This window comes from Oncorhynchus tshawytscha, linkage group LG16 (assembly GCF_018296145.1).
Source record: "Oncorhynchus tshawytscha isolate Ot180627B linkage group LG16, Otsh_v2.0, whole genome shotgun sequence".
Taxonomy (NCBI): Eukaryota; Metazoa; Chordata; class Actinopteri; order Salmoniformes; family Salmonidae; genus Oncorhynchus; species Oncorhynchus tshawytscha.
In genome coordinates this window covers 69,355,938-69,365,840 of record NC_056444.1, presented here as the reverse complement: position 1 = coordinate 69,365,840, position 9,903 = coordinate 69,355,938, and positions in this window count along the sequence as shown.

The following is a 9,903-nucleotide window of genomic DNA, read 5'->3' as shown; positions in this document are numbered from 1 at the left end:
TCTTAAGGCAAGGCTTTATGGATCATGGTAAAAAGACAAAATATTATTAATCATCTTCATTTTGTAAAAGTGTTTCTCAACCAATTAATATTTTGTGTATGACAAATGATGGAACTGGTTAGTGCTTTACAAATTCTGGAAAATGTGCATGTGTATAACCATTGACCACGTATGTGTCTTGTTGACCTTGTTGGTCCAAGTTAACTCATGATCAGAATTTCTTTGTATCACATTTGTCCATGGATTCCACCAACAGAATGGAAGTTGTGATTTACCGTTGAATCTGCTCTTAGATTTGTTGGATCACATTTGTCTGTGGCTTCCACCAGTACTCTTGGCCATTTGACAACTCTTTCCACAGTTTTCAAACGACTGAGCTCCTGCAAGACATGATGGAAAGTTTGAGACAAATTCCGTTTAAGTAACCTACATGCGGCAGGGACTTTTAAATTCCACTTAAAACTGTCTGACTACCAAAGTCCCACAAAAGCATCAAGAACCAGGCTAGCCTAGCCTACTTCAATTCAGTTCTATCATCACCCTACCATTATCAATACCTACGGAATACTGATGATAATCAACTTACCTCAATTAAGAGACGTTTAGCAAGTTGATTCAGTTGTAAAGAATACCCTTTAAGTTTCACGTTATTCCAACTGGTTGGTTAACCGGAGCGCTGAATGCACCTGTAAATTCCACAAGAAGGGTAACAACTGTTGTGAACGACAGGTACATGACTGATTTCTTCTACGCTTGATTGCAGTTCTGCAGGTCCGTATGGCATGTGTTAATTATCTCAGTGTCAGTGTAATTGCAGCGGAGTCCCTTAGTCTTGTCCAGTTATACCGCCCAATGAGTCACGTGAGGATTTCCCAGGTGAATTTTAGACTATAGAGTTAATGTTGTCCATGGCCACAGACCCGGCAGCAGAACGAATCAGTTGGACCGGTCTTTGATTTCCATAGGGGGGCACGCTTTTTCACGGGACCTCCTATGTGTGCACGCACTTGCGCGTTCACAATTCGTTTATTGGATGTAGTAGTAAAGACTAAATAACATAGGCAGCTCGTGAGTTTCTACCAATCTGCGTGCCAGTTATGATTATTTTTATATGTGCATTTTCTTCGAACAGTTTAATTTAAACAATAACGTTTTCGTTTCAAAATCATTGTCACGTGTTTAATCATAGTAAAATGATCAAATCTAAAAGTTAAAATTAAACTATGCCCAGAGCACTAGCCTCTGTCATATGGACAGATTGATACACTGTGATCCATTGGCGGCTAAATAAATGAGAGCATATAACTCAGAGATGCAACAGAGGGCTTCCATCATCAACTAAGTAAAATACATAGGCTTAAAGCGGACAAATAAAACAGTCAAACATATCCCGAAGACAATTCCAGCTCTTTCAATCACATTAATCTATGTACTCTGCCTGTCTGCCTCCCTTTCTATATGTCATGACTTGAGCTTTTGCTAGTGAAGTGCAACATTGTATCAAAATCATCACTCGTTATGGCCGGACGCTGTCACTAGCGAACTTGCAACAATTAGCCTACTCCGGCCCTCAGTTTTCCGTGCCAGTGAGCACTGGACAGAAAGCAATGACGTTTCCACAAGATAAATGGGATCATCAGATCATTATATTTTGTTCCTTCACACGGCTTGGTGATTATCGAGGCCGGGAGCGTTGGAAAGATTTTTCCCACACTCCAAATCATAGGCTTCCCAAACACACTGGTGATTTGAAACAATCCACATCAATACACTTTTAAAGAAGCTAATGATCCACTGTGGCTAAGTCATGCTCCCTGATGAAGTATTTTGAATTATTTTATTTAGACAAGAGTAATTCTATAATTTTGGCGAAACATCAATTTACAGTGAACTGTGCATCCGCCAACTTTCCTTTCCAATTCGCAAAAGGCTGAAACCAGACATCTTTATATAATGACGAGATGCTCATGCCTCCGCCCTAACAATGGGAATCTTTGTTCCAAAGGCGGGAAGGCAGGCGACAAGCTTAGGTCTGCATATTAGAGCTGCAAAATCTGGACCCCTACAAATCAGCCGGGCTAGACAATCTGGACCCTTTCTTTCTAAAATTATCTGCCGAAATTGTTGCCACTCCTATTACTAGCCTGTTCAACATCTCTTTCGTGTCGTCTGAGATTCCCAAAGATTGGAAAGCAGCTGCGGTCATCCCCCTCTTCAAAGGGGGGGACACTCTTGACCCAAACTGCTACAGACCTATATCTATCCTACCGTGCCTTTCTAAGGTCTTCGAAAGCCAAGTCAACAAACAGATTACCGACCATTTCGAATCTCACCATACCTTCTCTGCTATGCAATCTGGTTTCAGAGCTGGTCATGGGTGCACCTCAGCCACGCTCAAGGTCCTAAACGATATCTTAACCGCCATCGATAAGAAACATTACTGTGCAGCCGTATTCATTGATCTGGCCGAGGCTTTCGACTCTGTCAATCACCACATCCTCATCGGCAGACTCGACAGCCTTGGTTTCTCAAATGATTGCCTCGCCTGGTTCACCAACTACTTCTCTGATAGAGTTCAGTGTGTCAAATCGGAGGGTCTGCTGTCCGGACCTCTGGCAGTCTCTATGGGGGTGCCACAGGGTTCAATTCTTGGACCGACTCTCTTCTCTGTATACATCAATGAGGTCGCTCTTGCTGCTGGTGAGTCTCTGATCCACCTCTACGCAGACGACACCATTCTGTATACTTCCGGCCCTTCTTTGGACACTGTGTTAACAACCCTCCAGGCAAGCTTCAATGCCATACAACTCTCCTTCCGTGGCCTCCAATTGCTCTTAAATACAAGTAAAACTAAATGCATGCTCTTCAACCGATCGCTACCTGCACCTAACCGCCTGTCCAACATCACTACTCTGGACGGCTCTGACTTAGAATACGTGGACAACTACAAATACTTAGGTGTCTGGTTAGACTGTAAACTCTCCTTCCAGACCCATATCAAACATCTCCAATCCAAAGTTAAATCTAGAATTGGCTTCCTATTTCGCAACAAAGCATCCTTCACTCATGCTGCCAAACATACCCTTGTAAAACTGACCATCCTACCAATCCATCGACTTTGGCGATGTCATTTACAAAATAGCCTCCAATACCCTACTCAACAAATTGGATGCAGTCTATCACAGTGCAATCCGTTTTGTCACCAAAGCCCCATATACTACCCACCATTGCGACCTGTACGCTCTCGTTGGCTGGCCCTCGCTTCATACTCGTCGCCAAACCCACTGGCTCCATGTCATCTACAAGACCCTGCTAGGTAAAGTCCCCCTTATCTCAGCTCGCTGGTCACCATAGCATCTCCCACCTGTAGCACACGCTCCAGCAGGTATATCTCTCTAGTCACCCCCAAAACCAATTCTTTCTTTGGCCGCCTCTCCTTCCAGTTCTCTGCTGCCAATGACTGGAACAAACTACAAAAATCTCTGAAACTGGAAACACTTATCTCCCTCACTAGCTTTAAGCACCAACTGTCAGAGCAGCTCACAGATTACTGCACCTGTACATAGCCCACCTATAATTTAGCCCAAACAACTACCTCTTTCCCAACTGTATTTCATTTTAATTAATTTATTTATTTTGCTCCTTTGCACCCCATTATTTTTATTTCTACTTTGCACATTCTTCCATTGCAAAACTACCATTCCAGTGTTTTACTTGCTATATTGTATTTACTTTGCCACCATGGCCTTTTTTGCCTTTACCTACCTTCTCACCTCATTTGCTCACATTGTATATAGACTTGTTTATACTGTATTATTGACTGTATGTTTGTTTTACTCCATGTGTAACTCTGTGTCGTTGTATCTGTCGAACTGCTTTGCTTTATCTTGGCCAGGTCGCAATTGTAAATGAGAACTTGTTCTCAACTTGCCTACCTGGTTAAATAAAGGTAAAATAAATAAAATAAAAATATTATTCCAATAGAAACGCATTGGGTTTACACTGGACAGAATTTGTCGAGAGTGAGCCCTCTCGCTTCGCCTCTTCCTCTGCTGAAACTATATCACTGCAAAATATATATACCCTATTCAATTTGTAGAGCTTGGTAATTTTATAGAAAATAAGTATTTAAGCTAAAATTCTTAATTAGCCTAATTATTTTATTTAGACAAGAGTAATTCTATAATTTTGGCGAAACATCAATTTACAGTGAACTGTGCATCCGCCAACTTTCCTTTCCAATTCGCAAAAGGCTGAAACCAGACATCTTTATATAATGACGAGATGCTCATGCCTCCGCCCTAACAATGGGAATCTTTGTTCCAAAGGCGGGAAGGCAGGCGACAAGCTTAGGTCTGCATATTATTCCAATAGAAACGCATTGGGTTTACACTGGACAGAATTTGTCGAGAGTGAGCCCTCTCGCTTCGCCTCTTCCTCTGCTGAAACTATATCACTGCAAAATATATATACCCTATTCAATTTGTAGAGCTTGGTAATTTTATAGAAAATAAGTATTTAAGCTAAAATTCTTAATTAGCCTAATTGACTCAAACCCATGCCTATTCAAATCAAAAATCAAATTTTATTGGTCACATATACATGGTTAGCAGTTGTTAATGCAAGTGTAGTGAAATGCTTATGCTTCTAGTTCCAACAGTGCAGTAATATCTAACAAATAATCTAACAATTCCCAAATTCCAAGAACACAGGATGAGATGTTACTATCCTTTGTGCAAGCACTTCCAAGAGTTCATGAACAGTGAGCCTGGTGAAATTTGGGGAGCGCATCGTCAGTAGTGTACCTTTGGTTCCTAGGGTGTTTCGGCCTTTCACACTATACACCCTCCCCAAAGGTGGCCAGCGACAGGGTGATCAATCCTATGCTTGCGTCCCATTCCCAATTAGTCATAGGAGTTGCCGTGTTGTTGATAGCCAACATCCCATGGGACTATGCATGGCAGGGGCGTCCCCCTCCCTGAGTCAAGCATTGTTGACCGCATACCTCCTGGCCCTCTCACTTCGGGGCCCAGCTGGGGTCTTTCCTCTTCATCCAGAGCCACTGACTGCTGCCTTCTGCCGCCTCCGATACAGCTTTGATTGCCGAACGCTGGCTCTGGCCCTTAATTCCCAGGTCTCTAAGCAGTCTGGTTGTAGATGTTGCCACAAAACCTCTGCAGCCCACCTCCACTGGTCAGACTTCTGTGTTCCAGCCATGATGCCGTGCTTCGGCAGCTAGATCTGCATAGCGCAACAACTACCTAATACACACACATCTAACAAGTAATCTAACAATTTCCCAACAACTACCTAATACACACAAATCTAAAGGGGTGAATGAGAATATGTACATATAAGTATATGGATGAGCGATGGCCGAGCGTCATAGGCAAGGTGCAGTAGACGGTATAAAATACAGTATATACATGTGATATGAGTAATGTAAGATATGTAAACATTATTAAAGGGGCATTATTTAAAGTGGCATTATTTAAAGTGACTAGTAATCCATTTATTAAAAGTGTCCAGTGATTGAGTTTCAATACAGTATATAGATGTGATATGAGTAATGTAAGATATGTAAACATTATTAAAGTGGCATTATTTAGAGTGGCATTGTTTAAAGTGACTAGTGTCCAGTGATTGGGTCTCAAAGTAGGCAGCAGCTTTTCTGAGTTAGTGATTGCTGTTTAGCAGTCTGGTAGCCTTGAGATAGAAGATGTTTCTCAATCTGTCTGTCACAGCTTTGATGCACCTGTACTGACCTCGCCTTCTGGATGATAGCGGTGTGAACAGGCAGTGGCTCGGGTGGTTGTTGTCCTTGATAATCTTTTTGGCTTTCCTGTGACATCGGGTGCTGTAGGTGTCATGGAGGGCAGGTAGTTTGCCCCCGGTGATGCGTTGTGCCGACCTCACTACCCTCTGGAGAGCCTTACGGTTGTGGGTGAAGCAGTTGCCGTACCAGGCAGTGATACAGCCCGACAGGATGCTCTCGATTGTGCATCTGTAGAAGTTTGTGAGTGCTTTTGGTGACAAGCCGAATTTATTCAGCCTCCCGACGCTGTCTGTGTGGGTGGACCAATTCAGTTTGTCCGTGATGTGTACGCCGAGGAACTTAAAACTTACTACCCTCTCCACTACTGTCCCGTCGATGTGGATAGGGGGGTGCTCCCTCTGCTGTTTCCTGAAGTCCACAATCATCTCCTTTGTTTTGTTGACGTTGAGTGTGAGGTTATTTTCCTGACACCACACTCCGAGGGCCCTCACCTCCTCCCTGTAGACCGTCTCGTCATTGTTGGTAATCAAGCCTACCACTGTCGTGTCGTCCGCAAACTTGATGATTGAGTTGGAGTCGTGCATGGCCATGCAGTCGTGGGTGAACAGGGAGTACAGGAGAGGGCTCAGAACGCATCCTTTTGGGGCCCCAGTGTTGAGGATCAGCGGGGTGTAGATGAGGTTACCTACCCTCACCACCTGGGGGCGGCCTGTCAGGAAGTCCAGTACCCAGTTGCACAGGACGGGGTCGAGACCCAGGGCCTCGAGCTTGATGACGAGTTTGAAGGGTACTATGGTGTTAAATGCTGAGCTGTAGTCGACAAACAGCATTCTCACATAGGTATTCGTCTTGTCCAGATGGGTTAGGGCAGTGTGCAGTGTGGTTGCAATTGCGTCGTCTGTGGACCTATTTGGGCGGTAAGCAAATTGGAGTGGGTCTAGGGTGTCAGGTAGGGTGAAGGTGATATGGTCCTTGACTAGTCTCTCAAAGCACTTCATGATGACGGAAGTGAGTGCTACGGGGCGGTAGTCGTTTAGCTCAGTTACCTTAGCTTTCTTGGGAACAGGGACAATGGTGTCCCTCTTGAAGCATGTGGGAACAGCAGACTGGGATAAGGATTGATTGAATATGTCGGTAAACACACCAGCCAGCTGGTCTGCGCATGCTCTGAGGACGAGGCTGGGGATGCCGTCTGGGCCTGCAGCCTTGCGAGGGTTAACACGTTTAAATGTTTTACTCACGTCGGCTGCAGTGAAGGAGAAAAAAGTTATTTAGTCTGTCTGGGAGCAAGACATCCTGGTCCGCAACAGGGCTGGTTTTCTTTTTGTAATCTGTGATTGACTGTAGACCCTGCCACATAACTCTTGTGTCTGAGCCGTTGAATTGCGACTCTACTTTGTCTCTATACTGACACGTAGCTTGTTTGATTGCCTTGCTGAGCTACACTGTTTGTATTCGGTCATGTTTCCGGCCACCTTGCCCTGGTTAAAAGCAGTGGTTCGGCTTTCAGTTTCACGCGAATGCTGCCATCAATCCACGGTTTCTGGTTTGGGAATGTTTTAATCATTGTTATGGGTACGACATCTGGAACGCCAAACGCGTGAAAAAATATACATGTCAAATAACACTATTTGACACGTTAAGTAAGCTTTTAATTTGACATGTCAAATAACAGAGTTTAATTGCTAAATGTTGTCTTGGACCGTAACTTCTGGGGTAGCTAGCTAGCTTTAGCTTGATACCTAGCTAGCACCAATACAACTAGCCTGAAAACAATGAAATGGGGTATCACTCTACTCGGTGACACCTACAGAACACAACTGTGAAGAGTTTACGCAAATATTAGCGTTGTAGCTCTTATAGCGGGACTGTGACTGTGTGAAATAATCTCCCCAGTCAGCGGGACTGTATTGACATTCATATTGCACTGTAAAGCTTTATATGGATATTTTTTCCAAATGTCCTCCTTAGAGTTATCAGACTCCACAACATTTACGCAGTATTGTTTTTCTTTTTTAATATATATTTTTTTGAATTTACCCCCTTTTCTCCCCAATTACGTGGTATCCAATTGTTAGTAGCTACTATCTTGTCTCATCGCTATAACTCCCGTACGGGCTCGGGAGAGACGAAGGTTGAAAGTCATGCGTCCTCCGATACACAACCCAACCAAGCCGCACTGCTTCTTAACACAGCATGCATCCAACCCGAAAGCCAGCCGCACCAATGTGTCGGAGGAAACACTGTGCACCTGGCAACCTTGATTAGCGTGCACTGCCCCCGGCCCGCCACAGGAGTTGCTGGTGCGCGATGAGACAAGGATATCCCTACCGGCCAAACCCTCCCTAACCCGGACGAGGCTAGGCCAATTGTGCGTCGCCCCATGGACTTCCCAGTCGCGTCCGGTTAAGACAGAGCCTGGGCACGAACCCAGAGTCTCACCCGGGAGGCCTATTGTTTTTCTTATGGAATAGTGTTCAATACACATAGGTTGACAATAAATGTGGCTCAATTCACAGATGTTTCAGAGTCCCACAATAAGAGCTACGACGGTAATGTTCTCTGGGTGTCACTGAGTAGACCTATACCCCATGTCATTGATCCACAATCCACAGGTAAGGCTGTACAGTGAAATAAGTATGCCCCCAATGCAATTCTAAAGACTAATACAGCCAGTGTGATTTCAACCAATTTTTGTCGAATTAACAAATTATTGTATTTTGTTGATTTTATATAACATTCCAACCTCTTTTAGCATGATCTATTCAATTATGGCATAATTCTACTATTTGTATTAATTTGCATCACTGTCAATGATATACCTTTATTTTGAAGGCTAACCGCAAAGTCCACTATTGTGGCGTATCCTTATTGTAGCTAGCTTCACATAGATGGGCCCGAACATTAATCAAATAAGAGCTGTCTTATAAATTAGGGTTATTTTAGATGATGACACCTAGCTATACTATAGCTACTGTTGATTATGTCGTTTTGCTATGTTTTTGGGGAAGAACATTGTTTGCATCCATGAGCTAGCTAGCTTTTTTTAAATGACCAGCACTGTAGGTGTGCGAGACAAGTTTACCAGCATCATAGAATCATAGCCTACGTATCGATGAATCGTGTTGACATTTGAAATACGAGTGATAGTGAAATCAATGTGTAATAACAACGTAAAAAAAATGTATGTACGAGTTCAATTAAAAATGTGGCGTGTAGTCATATTCATGTCCTGATTGGTCAACAAGATTATTTGACACGTCAAATAATGTTATTTGACATTTTGACGTGTATTTATTACTGTTATTTTTTGACACGCAAAGACCCAAACGGTTTTTGACCTGCGCATGATGCGCGCTGTGACACCACTCTAGGTGCACTGGGACCACCCCTCTTCTTGCGTTTCATCCATATGTATACATCACTCCTGGCCATCATCTCACATTTGACTCCTGCTGTCATCATCATTGACTGACCAATTTCCTCCTTTGTAATGTATTCTGCGGTTAGTTTGACACGTTAGATAGTTATAACACTACAGCTCATTGTCTAGGAGGTGAAATTAACCAACATTTGTTACATGAAAAGTTGCTGTGAAATGTACAGTAGTGGCTTCCAATACGTGTGCTAGGAGTGGTGTACATTTTCTGCTTGCTGCTTAAGCCTTTAACAAATTATTAAGAGAAAAATATTTTGTTAACCACTAAAAGTGGAGTTAGGCCTACACTGAAAAGTACACAGACAAATACCACAATGAGTAATGCCATTATTATTTTAGAGCACATGTTTTTATTTCATAAGGAAAGAGAAGGGAAGGAAATGTAGATGATCAATTAATTAAACTCCACTTGTATGGTGAAGCCAATGCATGAATATGCATGATCAAAACAAAAAAAATTTAAAAAAAAAAATTGGTTGAACATTAAACTCCCAAAACACGAACACTTGCCATCAGGCCTGTATAACAATACAATATATTCTGATTCCCACTCAGATTTAAAATACACATTTTACCAGGTCTAGATTTGGCCTAGGCATAAGCCATATGCTTGACAACAAAAATGATAATAAAACATTCAATTTTGTAAGCTTACTGCCCTGGCAAAGAGGTGAGACAGTTAATTAAT